Raw genomic sequence first — 20,949 nt, 5'->3', positions numbered from 1 at the left:
ATTATTTGGCTTGTTATCAGTAATGAAATAAAGCCTGTATATCTAATGGTTTGGGGATACATTAGTGTCTATGGAATGGACAGCTTGCATATCTGGAAATCCATGGCACCATCAATGCTGAAAGGTATATACAGGTTTTTGAAACAACTTATGCTTCCATCCAGAGGACATCTTTTTTCAGGGAACGCCTTGCATATTTTAGCAACACAATCATAAACCTCATACTACATTTATAATACAACAGCATGGCTTTGTAGTAGAAGCATCCGGGTGCTGCACTGGCCTGCCTGCAGACCAGACCTTTCACCAATTGAAAACATTTGGTGCATTATGAAACGAAAAAAAGACCCAGGACTGTTCAGCAGCTAGAATTGCCAGTGTCAAGCAAGAATGGGACAACATTCCTCTCCTAAAACTCCAGCAACTGATCTTCTCAGTTCCCAGACTGTTGTTAAAGGAGAAGATGCTACACACATTTGCTCAGTTTAAACTTTTGATATACATTCTTTTGTAAACAAAAAAAATGAGATTTGCAAATCATTGCATTCTGTTTTGATTTACATTTGTACAATGTCAACACTTTTTTGGACTTTGCAGTTCTACAATTATAAATATATTTAAAAATATAAATTTGAATATATACATATTTTAAAAACTATGAATAATCTAATTAACTATTTGACATAGTGAGTGTATGTAAATGTCTTGTTTAAGATAACTTCATTGTTTTCTTTTAAACATTTTTAGTCACATGGAAGGTGCACATTCCAGTGTGAATAGTGTTTGTTAGTTTTGGTGTCTTTGTTTTTGTAAATAAGAAAAAGAGGATGAAAATTAGACAAATAATGGTTTGTTTGATAATGATTCTATTTGTTTTACCTTTTCCTCTGGAGCCTAGTAGGTGGGCCAGCCCACAAACAGGAAGCCATATTTATTTCATCCATAAGAGGAGGAGTTTCATTGAGGGTGTGGAGAATGTTATTTGAATGTTATCTTTCAAGAAGGAACCTCAACAGACTTCAGAGATTTTGTGCTAATTTTGCTGCCTACTTTGCCACTATCAAGACGGCCACACTACACTATAATCTTTTTATCTGTACCAATAAGCATAGATAGTATAGTACAGATATCACAGTCATCACTTTCTCTGATCTTTTGAAAAATTCTAACAATTTGACTTACACAATTAGAAGTAGGTAGCTGTAAACATGCAAATGTACCACACCTAAAAGGAAACTTTTTTCCTTATACTTCAGTATATATATATATATATATATATATATATATATATATATATATATATATATATATATATAATTTTTTTTTTCTTTTTTTTTTATTTGGTAGCTGAAGGGATACACAGTAGTATAAAGTATATAGTAACTGCCCACTGAAACACAGGGTTTTTTCTCACAATATTTGAATTTATATATATATATATATATATATATATATATATATATATATATATATATATATATATATATATTGTTTTTGGAAATTAAATAATATGGTTGTGCAAAACTTGTGAAGTCTATGCCTGCTTAAGTGCACACTCTCAATAAAGCAAAAAGGGAACATATATATACTAAGAATAAGAATTTCTGAAATTCATATATCATCTATGTGGGTGGTTGGATGTGTTGTATGTACTGAGACACTTTTCTGTTCAGCCATGGTTGAGTAAATATTTGAGTTACTATAGACTTTTTGTCAGCTCAGACCAGTCTGGTCATTCTCTTCTAATCTTTCTTATCACCAAGGTGTTTCATCCTACAGACCCTATGCACCCATGATGTTCTTTTGCTTTTTTTGCACTGTTCTGAATAAACTCAAGTTGTCTCTGAAATCCCCAGGGCATAAGCATTAACCTCCATCCCAAAAAACATTTTTTTTCCCACTGTGGTGTTTGATATTTACAGTATTTAAAGATGTAGACCCGTATTTGCATTGTGCTGCTGCTACATGATTAGCTGATTGGATAACTGCATAAATAAACAGCTGGACAGGTGTTCTGATTAATGTGACTGGCAAGTTTATTTCCGAATATAATTTTGACCCATCATTAATCATTTAATTTGTATTGAATTGCTTTATTAAATTTGAAAAGAAAAATGCAAAATAGAAGCATTTTCAGTAATGGTCTTCTAGACATCATTGTATGTATATGTGCATATTTGCATAAATATTCAGATGTTCTCAGAAGAGACTCTTGGAGATTGTAAAGGAATGTGTTGAACACTAATAAAGATTTATCTATTTAAATGATGTCTCTCAAACAGTCATGTCTCACATTTCTGACCTTCTTCTGAAAAGCTTAGAATTTAGAGGGGATATGTAAGTTGACCAGCAACACTGCTTTGAACAGTTTCTGGAAACTTGAATAAATAGAAACCACCTCCCCTTTCCTTAGAACATACAAAAAAAATTACTGTGTACTACTATCCTTTGATTTGACCACATTGTCAAAGAAAGTACATACTTGCTGTTTCTTTTTATCCTGTAAATCTTTGGGGAAATTATTTTTGGGGTGAGGAAAAAAAGTCAAATGAAACTGATTACTATGACTACCATCAGTTGCTTATTTACTTTTATTTACTTATTTACTTATTTTATTTACTTAAAATAAAAACAGGCCAAATTTTTTTACTTAACACTTGTTAAGTATAGTGTGAAGCTGTGAATAATATATTTTTTTAAATTAAATAATATGGTTGTGCAAAACTTGTGAAGTCTATGCCTGCTTAAGTGCACACTCTCAATAAAGCAAAAAGGGAACATATATATACTAAGAATAAGAATTTCTGAAATTCATATATCATCTATGTGGGTGGTTGGATGTGTTGTATGTACTGAGACACTTTTCTGTTCAGCCATGGTTGAGTAAATATTTGAGTTACTATAGACTTTTTGTCAGCTCAGACCAGTCTGGTCATTCTCTTCTAATCTTTCTTATCACCAAGGTGTTTCATCCTACAGACCCTATGCACCCATGATGTTCTTTTGCTTTTTTTGCACTGTTCTGAATAAACTCAAGTTGTCTCTGAAATCCCCAGGGCATAAGCATTAACCTCCATCCCAAAAAACATTTTTTTTCCCACTGTGGTGTTTGATATTTACAGTATTTAAAGATGTAGACCCGTATTTGCATTGTGCTGCTGCTACATGATTAGCTGATTGGATAACTGCATAAATAAACAGCTGGACAGGTGTTCTGATTAATGTGACTGGCAAGTTTATTTCCGAATATAATTTTGACCCATCATTAATCATTTAATTTGTATTGAATTGCTTTATTAAATTTGAAAAGAAAAATGCAAAATAGAAGCATTTTCAGTAATGGTCTTCTAGACATCATTGTATGTATATGTGCATATTTGCATAAATATTCAGATGTTCTCAGAAGAGACTCTTGGAGATTGTAAAGGAATGTGTTGAACACTAATAAAGATTTATCTATTTAAATGATGTCTCTCAAACAGTCATGTCTCACATTTCTGACCTTCTTCTGAAAAGCTTAGAATTTAGAGGGGATATGTAAGTTGACCAGCAACACTGCTTTGAACAGTTTCTCGGAAACTTGAATAAATAGAAACCACCTCCCCCCCTTTCCTTAGAACATACAAAAAAAATTACTGTGTACTACTATCCTTTGATTTGACCACATTGTCAAAGAAAGTACATACTTGCTGTTTCTTTGTATCCTGTAAATCTTTGGGGAAATTATTTTTGGGGTGAGGAAAAAAGTCAAATGAAACTGATTACTATGACTACCATCAGTTGCTTATTTACTTTTATTTACTTATTTACTTATTTTATTTACTTAAAATAAAAACAGGCCAAATTTTTTTACTTAACACTTGTTAAGTATAGTGTGAAGCTGTGAATAATAAATTGTATTAACAAAGACAGCATTATAAGGCAATTTGAACTGAACAAATATATCTATGTCTATCTGAATCCTCCTATTTAGTCAACAGGTATCCACAGATAATTGGATATGTCATTTTCAACCCTATATCCTACTTAAAAAGAGGATGACATTAAATTCCATCTATGAATGCTGTTATTCTGTTATTCTGAAGTGAATTTTTCTTTTGATGGACTTAGTGTTGATTTTCAACATTCTATTTGAATTTCACCACAAATGTTCTTTCTGTAATGCATAGTCTATTCCATTTGACAACAATCATCCAACGACAACAACAACAAAACATTTATTAGTAAATACATTTTATAGTGCATCTATAATTTTTTATTGCTGATGTCACATATGACATTGCCATAATCTGTCATTAATACTGTAATTCCCCTAACTGTCAACATCCACATATATTATTATACCACTATCATACATAGTATATAAGCAAAATAAACTGCAGCAAAAGCCATTTTTTCATCACTGCCTATTGTTCAAATCGTTAATATGATCATTTAAAAATTTTAATTTAATTGATAGTTAGATAATTGATATAGATAATAGTTAGATAATTGATAGCTGCACACATTATACACAGATATTTACATATCTGTGGAAATGTGTGTTTTTTTTTTTAAGAGAGGTAAGTCTATGTGTGGGGTGTGCTGAGGTAGGCTGGTAGGTAGGAGGTGAGGGAGGGTATATGTGCGCGTGAGTATGAATGTACTGTATGTAAGGGGAGCTGACATGGAGAGCTATATGTAGGCAGGAAGCCTTCATGCTCACGCATGCTTACTATGCGGCATGGGGGTGGAGAGATGCTATGTAGTTAAACCCACTGCTAGTGGATAAGCCAGTCATAGTGACATGCAGATAAGCACAGCAAGAAGCAAGAGCTTGGCCTGAGAAATGCATACACACATTTACAGACACATATACATTGTACACACAGAGGAAAACAGTACTTCAACAGGATTTTGCATGTTGTCACTAGCAGTTACACAAACAAGCAGAGAGGGGAAGGAAGAAGAGAAAAGAAGCAAAGACAAAGTAGTCTGCATATGGAAAAGCTCAGCCATGTGCACAGGTAAGAACAACTCCAGAAACTCTTTGTGTGTAGCAAATTAAAACGGACTAGTCATGTTTATATATATATATTTTTTTTAGTTGTTGAAACATTCAAGTGTCATGCATTTTTTAGGTTTATACACTTTATTATTTTACTTTCAGTCAAAATAAGTAAAAGTCAGCAGAAGGATGGCACTGTAGTTTGTGAGCATGTGGATTTTTTTTTAGTTCACTGAGGAATATAAGTAATGAGCATGTATGCTGTTTTGTTTGTGTGTGCGTATGTGTGTGTATGTTTGTGTGTGTGTGTGTGTGTGTGTGTGTGTGTATGTTTGTGTGTGTGTGTGTGTGTGTGTGTGTGTGTGTGTGTGTGTGTGTGTGTGTGTGTGTGTGTGTAAGAAAGAAAGAAAGAAAGAAAGAAAGAAAGAAAGAAAGAACGAAACACTAATTGTTGTCAGTGAGAGTGCATGCCTGCAGCATAGGAAGGAGGGACAAAGACTGGCACTGTCTTTGTTCTCTACAGTTGCATGGCAGTTACTAAGCAGGTAAATAAAACAACAGACACACACACCTTTCTGCTTTTGCCCTAATCCACTCAAACTCAGCAGCAGCTGCTCCAACACACAGAATATATTCATTGGGGATGGTTGTTTGTTTTATTGTCTGTTCCCAACCAGAGAAAACCAGATCAGAGGAAAGCTCCACCAGCCTCCAAAACTTATTGTGCCTCCACACGGGTGTGAGTGGGTGGATTTGTGCAAATGTGTGTTTTAGTGCAAATGTGTCTAAACGTGCATTTGCTTGTGTTTGCCCAGAAGAGTATTTGCGTGTATAAGTGTGTGGGCGTTTGGATATAGGTATTTGTGTAGGTGGGGTGTAGCTGTACATGTGTGGGTGACTGAGTGCATGTGTGAGCGTAAGACTGCATGTGCTTGCCCCCGTGTGTGTGTGTGTGTGTGTGTGTGTGTGTGTGTGTGTGTGTGTGTGTGTGTGTGTGTGTGTGTGTGTGTGTGTGTGTGTGTGTGTGTGTGTGTGTGTGTGTGTGTGATTAAATACACCTACTAGAACTGACACTAATATAAAAAGCTGGCCTGTCAAACTTGAGCATTTCAGCACACCCTGACCCCATACTGAATGCTGAGAATTTCAGCTAAAACGGAAAGACAATAGCCAGGGGGACATTTAAGAGGTTTTAGTTCAGATCCCTGGGAATCAATCCCCTGCGTGCAGTGGGAAAAACTAGAGCTCAGGCCTGTATTTCAGGTTTCATTTAGAGACAGTTGCAGCCTGCTGCTGAGGGGCTTTCCCAAAATGGGGCACCATCAGGAGGGGATACAAAAAGACCCACCTGTGGTGCTCTAAGGACTGTGGTGTCTACTCTCAGTGGGAAATGTCTTGCTGTTGTATCCATGTAAGGCTGCTGATATTTTTTATTTTCAGTTGGCTGATTAATTCAGTGATGGATTTGAATAGTGTGTGGTCTGAAATGTAGTCTAGTTTTGTACAGGGTAAATATAAAAGACAAAGATGCCTCTCTCATTATATCTCTTCATGGGGTTCTTGAGCATTGACGAATCTTGCTCACACACAGACCCCTAACAGAGCCTTTTATATGTTACTGATAATTATAAATCTTGCTTTTTATACAATTTAATATATTTGTTCAGTATCCCAGCAATCTAATCTTACTAATAATAATAAAATGATTGTGGAGGAGATAAGGTAATTAAATTTATATTAAACTCAAACTTATATCAAAATATAAGTTTTTTGGTAGGAAATTTAAATACCTGTACAGATAAAGTGAAACTTACTTATCGTTTTTTTTCCTAAAATCTTTGTGCAAAATACTGCCTGGGACTGGTTTCATATATTTTTTGTTTATTCAATATATTATAAATTTTAAATACCATGTGTGCTGGTATAGTTTATCAGTTGGCTAATAAGTATTGTAGGTTGTAGATAGGATTTCTTGGTGAGGTTAAAATGAAAAAATAGTTTGAATCCTGATAAATATCTCATGTCTCAGATTAAAAAAGATCAAACTAAATATATAAGATTAAGCTTTCTAAATAACAAAACATATACTAATAGGATTTCTCCATGTAAAGTACTGACAGTTGTTTTTACATCATCACATAGCAATTTTAGAGAAGTATTGGTTATGTGGACTTACTGATACATTGCATCATATGTTAGATGAAATCCCCTCCAAAAATAACATGTTTGCCTTGCATCAGATTTAGTAAACTGAGCAACTGATGAGCTAATCTGTGTTAGCATAGTGCAGAAATCAGCAGAAATCTTTGAATTCCAGTTGTCGCATGTGCTGCTTGTACAGATATATAGGAAAGTCCCTTAGCTGTAAGCTAAGTAAATCAGCCAGTTTAGAAATGTATGCAGTGGGCAGAATGACTGGAAGTGCGGTAAATAAATTTATATAGGAAGCCAGAATTATGTGCTGCAGGATATCTGCTGTGAAGAGGTAGAGGTGTGTGGTAGATGCAAGAAATGTGTCAAGAATTTCATGATAAATAGTTAAAAAATCACTTAGCAAGTGTAATTTACTGTTTTCAGATGGCATTGATCAATAAAAAATAGCAAAAACAAATATAATATGGTGAGGGTGGTGAGAGAAGATAGAAAGTATATAGTATGTGAGGTAAAGGAATACATAGCACTGAATTTAGCGCTCTGGAAGCTTTGAAGGTGTTATTCACAAGTAGTTTATATATCCCGTTACTCTCATTTTATAATCATAATATAATAATGAGGGAATGTAGGGTTGTGAGCTGAGTGAAAGATCAACAGAAGCCCGCTGACCCACTCTTTTGATGTGATTTGGGATCACTGGTGATCTATGTAATGATGACTGAATGTTTTTCAGTTTGGAGAGGTTTCTGTAAGAAAACCACCCCTGAATGAAAAAACACTAACATTGCATAGACTTAAAGCATTTAACTTATCAATTCAGTGACATTTGTTTCATTCTTTTTTCATCACAAAATAAACACTATTATATTCATGTTAACAAAATGTTCTGAAACAGCTTTATTTATTTATTTTTTTCAGACGTCTGTTCCAGAAGTTGATATTTAATACAATGCTCAGATTTAATTTGAACACTTTTTAAAGGTTTAAATGAAACAAGAAATTAACTAATTGAATAAATTTTTTTACATGTTTACAAAACATTTTATTGTGGGGTCATTTAGTCAATCTGACATAAAGTAAACTTTAAAGAGAAGAAAAAAACTTCTATAGGACCTAGTTATTCATTACAAATTTTTCCAGTCTATCCAAACAAATGCAACATGTCCTTTAGACCACAGTTAAACAAATTCCAGCCAGAGTTGCTTAAAGCTAAAATCCTGTGATGTTCTTGTCTGTTTTGAAAATCCTGAAGAGATGCATTCTCTCTGGATGGGATAGAGAGAGTGTCCATGTCAAATGTTGCTACTTTCTGCTTTCTTGCACATGTGCAATAGAATTTTGATGTGTGACTAAAAAACAGTAGATAACGATTTATACACTTACTAAGATAAGTTGTCTTGCTGTTGACTGTGTAAGTTTGATGAAGCTTGATAATGTTATTTTATATCAGTCTGTTAACATTAACTAGAGTTGGTGTGATTCTCCAAATAAGGAACAAAGATGTTTAAATGATGGTAAATGATGTTCAGTGATTAAATGATGGTATTTATAAAGTAATTGGCTTGTCTGATTTAACTACATTAGACATTCTTTAACAATAAGCCAGAAATAATTCTGGGGAAAAAAATATTATATTACATATAAAAAATATATATTATTAAATTATAAAATATATATTACAAGTTAGAACAAGTTAAAACTAGTGTTGTACAATATTAGTTATATACTTTATGTATTATGCTTTTGAAAAATCATAAAATCTGCCTATGTTTAACACACTGCTTTTGTAAATAAAACAGTTCAGTATCACTATGGGGTTTAAATAACACATATCCTCATCTTATGTGTATCAATAGTTTTCATTTTATTTTATTATACGCAGTTCGAAGATTGTAGCTTTATATTCATGTTTGCTAATAAATAAGTTTTGATATAACTCTAATCATTAATCATTATAGCCTTTTCCCAATATCTTCCTCAGTCTAACATCAACGTCTCAATTGACTTATAGTCACAGAATTTGAATCTAGTCTAATAACTGAACACAATCTTCTGTACAGGACAGAAAATAATATTTACCCAGATCTAGTTATAATATGAGAATATAAACAATGTGATTCTATCACTCTATACTTCTAGCATTTTATGTAATTTAAATACAATTACATTGTAACGACCGTATACATAACATACTCTGCACTGCAATTACATTATCTCTAGATTGACTTCAATAAAACTTGAATAAAAGTGTTATTTAACAAAATATTTAATAAGAATGTGTTGTTGGCTTCACTTGTTTATAAATAGTTTAGTTTTTTATTATTTACCTTTTTTTAATTGGACATATGGTGTTCTTCACCACACATTTGTGTGAGTTCATAAAAAATGGTCCAATGTGTCAATCAATAAACCATTGATTGAACATTTTGTGAAAATGTACTCTGCCATGTTTTCTTACAATACAGGGATGTTTTGTGAATCTTAAGCGGTCCTTATTCTGGGGCTTCAAATTTCCCCAGCTTGATTCTCACGTCATGACTCTCTAAACAGCTCTGCAACGTGTTTCTGAAAAAGTGAAAGGGACAGTGGAAAAAACATGTTCTTCATATGCCAGTCTGGCACTTGGGAAATTTTATGTAAATTGTTGGGCACCTCCCACAGTTGTTGTATTTCCCCTTGTACATCCTATCTGCATTCGGGACATAACTGAGAGCACGCTGGAGATAAGAGAACATAATATGAGGTGAATGAAACAGTGCGGTCGGTTAGGTGAACTCCCATCATAATCGCTTCCTGCTGTCATTTTCTCTGGTGAAACCCCGGGTATCTACTGTAACTGAAAGGGAGGGGGACATGAGGAGAGGCATGTTGTTGCTTAGGGCTTTCCCTCAACATAACTGTCTGCTTACCATTACATCTTTTTTATAGCCTGAAAAGCAGAAGCCAGCAATACCGCAATTCATATTAAGTCTCAATAAAAGAATGAAAGACTTATAAAAACACGAAATATTTTCGTTCTGATTCATGATGGCCAAAAAAATTGGTGTCCTATAGCTACTTAAAGTGTTAAATAGAGACTAGTGTGAGGTGTAACTACGCCCTACCGTTTAGACAGGAAAACGTCTGAGTAATATAGAAGTAAAGAAATTAGTTTTTCAGAGGGATTTTATATTTGTCATAATGTAATCTTTGTGAATTTGGCTTTGAAGAAATATAATTATATAATTTATGATGATGACGATGATGATGATGGTGTATATATTGTTGTTTTTGTCAGAGCGCATGTTAAATAATCAGAATATCGGGGACTTTTCAAAAATGAACACAGAGTTTACGACATTGCGCAAAGTAAATTTTTAGACTTTCCTGAGATGTTTGCAAAAAAAATGTATATATATATATATATATATATATATATATATATATATATATATATATATATATATATATATATATATATACTCTGTGTGTGTGTGTGAGTGTGTGTGAGTGAGTGAGAGAGAGTCCCCGAGTCTGGAGAAGGGCCGGCCCCGGCCGAGCGGGGGGATTTCTGCAGCGCTTTAGCCTATATGGTTAGTAGTGAAGTGAGCGGGGCCGTGTGTGAACGGGCAAATACAGAGAGAGAGAGAGAGAGAGAGAGAGAGAGAGAGAGAGAGAGAGAGACGCACAGATAAAAAAAGAGAGAGCGCCAGAGAAAGAAAATAGACAGGAGAAGAGAGAGAGAGAGAGAGAGAGAGAGAGAGAGAGAGAGAGAAGAGCGCGCGCACTGTTCCCCACAGTGAGCCGGTAATTGCACGAGGTGGCCGCCGCAGATGGAAGCGGCAAATGAGTGCCAAGCGGGTGAGTGAGTGACTGAGTGACACAGGCATTAGCATTATGAGTGTGTGCTGCTTACTCGCGTTTTGTGTTCCCCCTGAATGCTATTCTGTTCTTTCTCTATGTGTGTATTGTTTTCCACGTCGGTGCTCGGTGTAATCCGGGCTAGCGCGTGCGCTGAGACTCTGTACGCCGTGTTGCGCGGCGGCGGAAGCGCGCGCGGCGACGCTAAACTGAAGGTAGGAGCTTCGGGAGGGGAGGGGGGCAGGGAGCGATGGATTTGACAGTTTCTTCGAAACAACCTTTTCATTTAGTGTTTTCTTTTTTGTTGTTTTAATCAGCGCCAATACACCGGCAGCAATACGATTAAACAACCGGCGGTGGTACACACGTATTATCTTTTCACTAGACATGATGAACACAGTCTAGATTGCGCGTGCGGCTGCTGGTGAACATGTGCGCAGTTTGTGTGCCACTGCTGCTGGAAACGACGCAGTAACAGAGAAAAAGCCGACTGTGTGTGGGCGTGTGTGTGTGTGTGTGTGTGTGTGTGTGTGTGTCTCTCTGCGTGCACTGACAAATACCATTTATTTGAGGGCTGGGAAAGAAAAGTGCAACGAAGAAAACTTTTGCTGTAAGTGGCCTTAGTGCTCAGGCGCGCGCGCACTCACACACGCATACACACACTACTATCAGGGTTCGGCTCTTGCAGCGCAGAAATGCTGTGTTCTGCGAGTGCTGTAGGAGGAGGAGGAGGAGGGAGAAAGGCTTCTATGTGAACCGAGGAGACGGAAATTCTTGTGTGTGTTTTGGAATGCGATTGCCCCGGGGGAGACCTCGTGACAAAAAAAATGAGTTGAAGAATAAAATAGAGGGGTGAGTTTAGAAAGAGGGGGAAAAAAGCAGGGGGCGCGTTTCCCCTTCCTCTATTTCCTCTCTTCAGCGAGAAACACACATATACACACACACTGGCATGCACGCACGTGCACACACACACACACACACACACACACACACACAGGATTGAAAAAAAAAAATCAGTCTTCAAATCCAAATGAAATGAATGAAAACATTTATGGAATATAGCAGCAACATCAATGAACCCACTGGTGTTTGTATTATTGTTATTATTTTTGGTTAATATAATAATAATAATAATAATAATAATAATAACTATTATTATTGTTGTTGTTGCCGTTGATGACATATTAAAAGTTGATATTTAAACCTTATTCTTTTAACCTGTAAAGGACACACAACCGTGCTTTATTTGAAATTTGAAATACGTGTAAGAGTGAATATTATGTTTACATTAATGGATATTTCTCAACTAAAGCGACATGCCTGTTTTATTAGAATTATTTTATTTCAAATAGTTTCCATAAGGGGGCACACATGAGACATGGTATGTGTGCATTGTTTTAGTCAGTGGGCCAGAAGGAAGACTGGCGTGACACTATGATTTCATCTGAACGTCCCAAATCTCTTAAAGTACTGACTGTTAGGAAGTATAATATTTATTATTTATTCAGTAATTGCATTGAATCTAATTGACCTATTATATAATATGAGAGGTAGGAAGAAGTTGAACAAGGCTGGGAGTTTACAGGGATATTTTCCCCTTTGCCAAAACAAAGTTTAGCACATGTATATATATTTTTATATTCTAACTTTTTTGTTGTGTAATTAGCTACTGCCCTGCCAGAATTTTGTGGTGCGTTACATAAACATTTGCAAAAGATTCTCTAAAGAACCACAAACAGCACGTTCAGTGATATAAAAATGTGTTTTTTTTATTAGATATTTTTCGAATATTGTATATTAGACTAATATTGTTATTTGCCTATAAACATTTTTTTAATCACATTCATAATAATGTTACACATTTTAAAATGTACTACTTGTACTATCATGTACAACAGTTTAGGATTTTACCATGTTGGGAAATCTAAATGCACATTTTGAGCAAAGTAAAAACATATCATTGTTCATTTCATACAAATATAATAAATTATCATCCCTACAGTGAAACATATGTCTTTTATTTGTGAGAATGTTAAATGCTACATGCATATATGAGTTATTAAGCTCCCACTGTGTTCCACCTGTTGTTTACCTCTTTAACATGTTTTTAATTATTTTTAAGTTTAAATTAGGATGCCATGTTTAATTACTGTCTTCACCATAATGTTGCAAAATATGATTAGAGTAAACAAACCTTGCAAAATGAAATCAACTTCACTTTTTAAGTGTATTGATTGCTTGCAATAGCGAAAAAATGCAGAATATTTGAAGGTTGCCACATAATTTAAGTAGCACACAAAAGGAAATATTTTCTGATTGGCACAGAGCCATGTAAATTGCTTAAATTATCACTGTTCTATAATTGCCTTTATAAAAGAATCCCTTTTTTTTGTTGAAAGTGAACCATTTCTGGAAATTGTTCATGATAACGCCTACCTAGCAGTTAATCTTACACAAAAAGCAAGTCAGTTTTGAAACAATTGCTAATATCACATCTGATTGGCTTGCAATTACAAAGTCTATGAGCGCTGTCAGACATGTCACATTTCCCCTGAGAGAGCTGCTAATGGATCCAGTGCCTCAACTCATGTAATAATAAGAATACCAGTAATTTATAATATAGAATATCTTACTTTAGTACCACACTCCCACTTGCACACCAAAAATCCTTCTTATTATGGGACCAGGCCTAAAATTGCTACATTTTCATGTTAAATTATGTTCAGAAAGGTACTGAGCCTGAAATCACAATAAAGGGTATTTTACAGCCTTATTCTGTACATGAATTTGAATTCAGGTACACTCTATCTGCTTTTTTTATAACAGGTATAATTATGATATACTTGTAATTCAGCTGAAAATAAATGTAATGCAATTATGGCAGTGATTTGAGATTTTTTCTTTTTTTTCTGATTAAATCGCTCATCTTTAGAGACCATGTGAGCTCCTGAAGAATAGCTGTTAGTTATCGCCCACACGCACAAATGTGAAATATTTTAATGAGCAATCTGTCTCATTTTGAATATTATCAAGCCAATCCATTTCTACAAAATTATCCCTCAGTCATGTCACTTAGAGAATTTAGTCACTTAGAGTTTCTGCAAATTGCTCAATAATAAATTACCACCTAACACTGCATTAGGTTTCTAGAGACATAATGAATTTGTAATATATCAGTAATTGTAGATACTTTCATGCCTCTTCTAGGTGCTGTCATGCCATGGTGAATGTGGATCACCAGACAACGGTAAGATTAATACAATTAATGCCAATATGCTAAATGTAGAAAAGTAGATTAATTGAAACTGTTAGGCAGGGATGTGTTTAGTGTGTTAGTAGAAAAACTGTTGTGTTTTCTTTTGATGTATAGTGGGTCACAGATTTATTAGGTTTTTTGTTTGTTTGTTTGTGTGTGTGTGTGTGAGAGAGAGAGAGAAAAGAAATATAGCAACAGACTGTCTCACATGAACTGTCCAGCAGCCCTAATGATTTCTATTATAAAATAGATCAGGGACTAAGATAAGTTCAAGAAATTTAAGATGAATCCATATTGTTTTTCAAAGGTTGATATGCATGCACTTATGCATGTACTCTCACACACACACACACACATGCACATCAAAAACAAAAGCTTAAAAAGAGTGTTATCCCACACATTATCCCATGTGTCCATTTTGCTTGTTTTTTATTTTCTTCTTCAAGGACATCATAAATGTAGGCTCAGGCTCAGCTTGTGGGTAGAAACTGTACATGTACTGGCAGTGGAAGAGAGACAGACGCGTCTTGAGTTTAAGGCCCACAGGCTCTGAGCCCGGTGTTTTCACACCCACATTTGGGTGTGTGTGGGTGGATAAGTGGGCAGAAAGCCTGTGACTCATCCTCCTTCAGTCCTACACAGGGCAGCTCCCTGCCACCCATCATCTCTGAGCCTCTGCTTCCACCTCCTCTGCTTTCCACCCATTTAGTTTCCTTCTTTCTCCTCTCCTCTTTATGTACAGTTGTCTCTTTACACCTATATTCGGATTTCCTCTTCGGCCCTCTCATCTTCGGTTTTCTGCTTTCATCTCCTCCTTTTTTCTATAATCCCATTCCTTTTGTCCACCTTTACTCTTCTCTCCTAATATATCATCCCTTCCTTGTCATCTTCTCCTCCTTTCACACCTTTTGCTGGCTCCTTCTTGCTTCTTTTCCACTCCTCTCTGCTCCACATGTATTTCTTTCTTCTGTATTATACTCTCCACTTCTCCCTGCTTATCTTTGTTCTCTTTGATGTCGCCATATCCACTGCGCTCATCCTATGACTAGTGACTGTTTGTGTTGATTCAAGAGAGCAGCATTAGACATGTTAGGGGAATTGCCATGAGTCAGACATCACATATTTCTTTATTTCAGTTACTTGGCAACACATTTGTCTTTCAGCAGAAGACTTTTGTTGCCTTAATATGATTGTGTGTTCACATCTTTATTTTGCTTTGAGTTTTTGGTCTTTATTGAATATATCACTAATTGTCGATCACAGTAAATTGTGCTTTTAGGAAGAATTCACTTTGAAAGTACAAGGAAAACAACAATGCATAATATGGATCTATAGATAATGTCTGTTAAGCAAAAATTCATTGTAAATATCAGTGTGAAGAAGCCATTTTGTCTTGTCAGATGCAACATTGATAGAGACAGTGACCAGATCACAGAGGTCTGGCTTTCATGCTCAATCACATGTGAGGGCAAAAACAGACAATGCACTAGGACAGGAAGACTACTAAGGATATGGGCTAGGCGCCTCAGTGACACAAGGACAAAACTTAGTGTGGGACATATGTCTCTGATGTATTATTTCTGGAGAAAACTGAACTTCTGTTACCTTAAGCTCTGTAAGGAGCTAGAAAGAAGTACTCAGTTCTTTATTTACTCGTTCTCTGTTACTTGTTTTCATTCTTGCCCACTGATCTCTCTCTCCTTCTCTCTCTCTCTCTCTCTCTCTCTCTCTCTCTCTCTCTCTCTCTCTCTCTCTCTCTCTCTCTCTCTCTCTCTCTCTCTCTCTCCCTCATGTTTTATTGTCTGATTCAAGTTATTACACTCTTTTGTTTCACCTTGCTTTTCTTTTTCTAGTCTGCTCTCCTGCTTTTCTCTCTTGCTTTGTCTCTCCCTTCCTCTGTCACCTTTTATGTTGTTCAGAATGGCCTTGGGCTTGCTAGCCAAGCCAAACAGTGTAATCGCTTTCCCTTGGTGATTACGCCACTTTGGCTTGGTGGGGAATGAATCGAAGGGAGCTTTATCGGCATTGTATAACATCAGCACTTTCTCCCCGGCCCAGCAGCTAAGATAATTGAAGGTGGTTCTTCAGGAAGTGCCTGAAAGAGTCCCCTTGTCTAGGCTGGGTAGGGTGGGAGCACACCAGCTGGGGGCTGGGCTCTGAGTGCAGGAAACCCTGCTCAGCATGCTTGGGGAGAATGGAATGTTTATAAAGATCACGGTCGGAACTTCCAGGATGAGGGTGTGAACTGCTGCCGTTCTTGCTCCCTCTTTCCAATCGCCAACTCAGCTGAGGTGGAGGACAGGGAAGCTGACTTGGCTGTGTCTCTCTGGCACCACGCTACCTGATGCTATAGTGGGGACAACCCACTTCCAGGATGTAAATGTGTAGAGAGTGCCGGGGTCAGAAAGAATCAAGGCGGGGGTCCTGCATCCTGATTTAACCAGGACAGCCAGAGGCGGCAGGCTGGAGGACGGCAGCCTGGGTGTGTTTGTGTGTGTATGTGGGTGAGAATGAGTGAGTGCGTGTGAGGTGTGGGGAGTGTGTGGGAAGCAGTGAAGGAGGGAAAAAAACGTGGGTGTTGAGGGGGCGAGTGAAAGCAGGATGCTAGCAAGTGAGCGCAGCTTAAAGAGAGGGGGCGAGATAGAATGAGAACGAGCAACAATCTCAGCTGCTTTTCATCTGACACCTTTTAAAGGGCCAGCCAAGGGGTGGAGGAGCAGACGGGCAGGCTCCATTAAATGCTCTCACACTCTTTTCCACCCACTATTCAACTCCTACCTGAAACCCAGCCATCACCGGTGACAAGGGACAGTAAATAAGGACCATAACTCCCTGCCTAACAACATACATGCTAATTGCTTGTTATTATTCAGAATGGTGGTTATTTAATAATAGAGAGTCCTGAGAGATGAATCATTTAATATCTGTTGTATTTGTAATATGTAACTGGACAATACTTTTTAAAAATTTGGTTACTTCATAAAAGTTCAGATTTCACATATGAATGAAAAAAAAGACTGTATGTATCCAGTATTAATAGCCAGCACTACTGGAAATAAGAGTAACAGTATCCATGTGAGTCCTAATGCATATAATAATCATCACAGCTATAAATCAGTAATGATAATACAGTTTTAATTGTCTGCCCATTTCCTCAGTGGGAATGTTTCACATTCTCCTAGCTGGGTTACACTTTCCTCTATTTGCTGGACAAATTTCTTATTATCAGCTTTATAAACACATGGTTGGCATAGCTACCAGGCATCCCTGTGGCAGGTTTTGTGCCTTTAAAAGACAGGCCTGTGGCTGTGTGCATGTGTGCGAGGTGAAATGTAATACAAGAATGGCATATATGTGGCTGATAAGGCTTGTGAAGTCATGCCTTGCCAGCATGACCATGACGTTGTAGTCTTGTTGCTTTTACTCTATGAACACCAGCTCTGCAGCCACCTAATATAGACAGAGTGCCAGAGGTGAGCACAGCAGGCCAGCTCGATTAGGAGTGAGGAAGGGGGTACCTCATCATCCTGACGTCTTTTACCAGCTGACTGCCTACATTCCTACATTGCTCAGTCTGGCCAGGCCAAGTCATGTGTGGATGTGTACTCTTTCTGAATGCATGGCCACTATGCCAGGCACTTTTCCCCTGCTTTTGATGTGGTGACCTGCTTTTATTACTGGCTGCTACACTATGTAAAGCACTCGGGTTAGGATGTCTCTGTACCATCAAGGAATGTGACTGCTGGGGTGCTGATCAATGATTATCACTCATAAAATGTGTGTGTTGAAACAAAATTGAGTGTTTGAGCTTATGTCTAAATACGTACTTATTGAATTTAAGGGAGACTTTTGATGAGTAAGCATAATAATGCACTTTTACTGAGGCTGCAGCTATTGGTTATTTTAGTAATTGAGTATTCTACCGAAGTATTTTTTTACTTAATAAAGAGCAATACTAAACATACAAGAGAAAATAAGACAAGTCTCTTAAAATCAACAAGTAATTTGTTTCATTTTTAGAAACCATTTTTATTGCTGAAATTGCAATCTGTGAAAACTAAACCCATTGGTGCATTTAATTGCCATATTACATGAAAATTCAAATACAAATATATAAAGAAATATATAAAAATCATAGAAAAAAATATAAAAACCATAGATAAAAATATAAAAATCAATTTCAAATTACTTCAAAAAAGGTAAATGTACTGTAAGATCTTTTCTTTATGTGTTTTAGTTTTAAATTATCTTAAATTTTGGAAACTTTCTGTTGTGTTCTTTGGTCTATCTTTTCCTCACCCCTCTCTTTTTTCTCTCTGTTCTTCTGTGTTTTCCTGTCCAGGGGTCTCATTTATAAATGTGGTGTTTGCACAAAACTAAGCTGATAACTTGTTGTACGCCACTTTTCACGCAAAGGTTGTGATTTACAAAAATAAAACTTGATGGGGGAAAGTGCGCACCTCAGATTAAACTCTGAGCCCTGCGTACACACAACATGAAAACAGAAGGCCTGAAGGGGAATTGGCGACACAAACAGCACGCACAACCTTTGCGTGGAAAGTCTTCACCCCTGTTTTGTGCATATGCCATGTTTAAAACTGAGACCCCAGAGTGGTCCAAAGTTTAGCGTTTTTTTTGCATCACTAATAATGGTCTGTGCGGAAACACGGTGCTCTGTGTCTAGTTAAATGGACTAAACAAATCAATGTATATATATAATTTACACAATATAATTTGCCTCAATGCTTTTTTTGTATTAAAATTACTCGAGTTATTTGAGGAACCGTTTTAGTCCTAATTACTACGAAAATGTAAAGCATTAAAATGTACAAATTTATGTTTACTTTTCTAGTAATTATATTATATTATATTATATTGTATTGTATTGTATTATACTATATTATGTTATATTCATTTATTTATAGAAAATATACAAAAGTGCAAAATGCTTCTAATGCTTCCTAATAAACAGAAGTTATCTTGGTGAAGTTGAGAGGTAAGGCAGTAGGGTCTCAGGCTCTCTTTAATCTTTACCTTTATGGAGCTATTGGCAGCCAAGGCTTGCACCTTCTACAAGTGAAGAATGCCAGGAATGCATCTGTATTCCAGTGAGAGCTTCTTATCTTCATTATTTGTTTAAAGATAGCAGCGTTCCTGTCTTTCAGTGTAGTATAAATGTTACCCTGTCCAGATTAAAGCTTTAATCAGGATGTCATTAAATCTAAACAGCATTTAAATTGACCTGTTTTACCCTGTTTCTAATTTAGATGAGGGTTTTTCTTGTCTTCTAGAAAATCAGCCCTTAAAAAAAACTAAAACACATAGTTTTAACTAATAATATAAGGCATAATAATGAGTAGGTTTTACATTTGCAAAAAATGATATATCTAAAGTACATAGGTTTTTACTTATGATTAGCAATCTGATAATCAATCCTAACAGTTTTTAAACATATAATAAAATGAGAATATAGCTAAGCTCATTTTAACCCCTAAATTAAATAATTTTTAGAAAACACATTTTTATTATAGCTAATTTAAAGAAGTTAATACACAAAAGCATGTAAACAAAAATTATTGTCTCTAAACAAAAGTATATGACAGTTCAGGTATAACAAAATAAATAATAAAATAACAAATATTTTAATAATGTTAAATATTTATATATAAAATTGTTTAAAAAACCCACATTATTTTAAGTATTTCATAGATGTTTGTAGGTTTAAATAGAAAAGTCCTGTAATTCCACAATTATTAACTTACATATTGTGAACTCCCTTCTGAAAGAGTACGTTTGTAATAGTCCATTAAGTCACTGATCTCACAAGCAACAGTGTAACATGTGTATGTTAGTAGAAGTCATTATCTAATATCTAAGGTAGTTTAGATAATTTTGAAAGTGGGAGCAATGTGTTTCTTCCTCTGGAAGTAATTCAACCTTTAAATGAAACAAGTAGGAAGCACATGATTTTAACAACAATAAGTGCTCCAGCTCGCTCTGTACTTACATTTCAAAGCTCCTGAGTCACTAAACTTCAGCCCACTGACAAGAAAATGAGCAAGAACAAGCACACCAATTTGAAAAGCAGAAAATGACGCACTGACACGTTACGATGTGTGATTCATCGCCACCTCCTCTTCTCTATTTCAATACAAGCTGTCTATGCTGCGGTGAGCTCGGTTGGACCATCCAGACTGCCTCAGCGGGACATAACAAACACACACATGCACACAGTACACACACTCACACACACACCGTCTGCCATGCACATAATGCCAGGGAGAAATGGGCAGTGAAGAGAGAGATCTATACTGATAGGATGAAAGCTCGTCTTTTTCACTAAAATAACACAAGATATTTTAGCATTAGCTAGATTCATGTGTTTATATCGACATTGATTATAAAGAGTTTATAATTGTTTTTTTTATTTATATTTATGTTCTAACAACAGTTGTTTAAAAATATTTTTGAATATATATTTGACTAAAGAAACTTGCTTTTTAACACCAAAAATATTGGTTAAATTGGTTAATAAAATGGAAACATTTAATTGCACAAATCCACATAAATTAAAATCTGAGATAAAATACAGCTTGAATAGCAAAAGTAGAGCTCAAAATCTTATTTCTTAAATGTGTGGATATGTGTGGATAGGTTATCCACGATCTTATTTAGCTAACGGTCCTGAAAGATCAATGGTGGATGAGGTTGG

This window comes from Silurus meridionalis, chromosome 3, assembly GCF_014805685.1.
Source record: "Silurus meridionalis isolate SWU-2019-XX chromosome 3, ASM1480568v1, whole genome shotgun sequence".
NCBI lineage: Eukaryota > Metazoa > Chordata > Actinopteri > Siluriformes > Siluridae > Silurus > Silurus meridionalis.
This window is presented reverse-complemented; position numbering follows the sequence as displayed.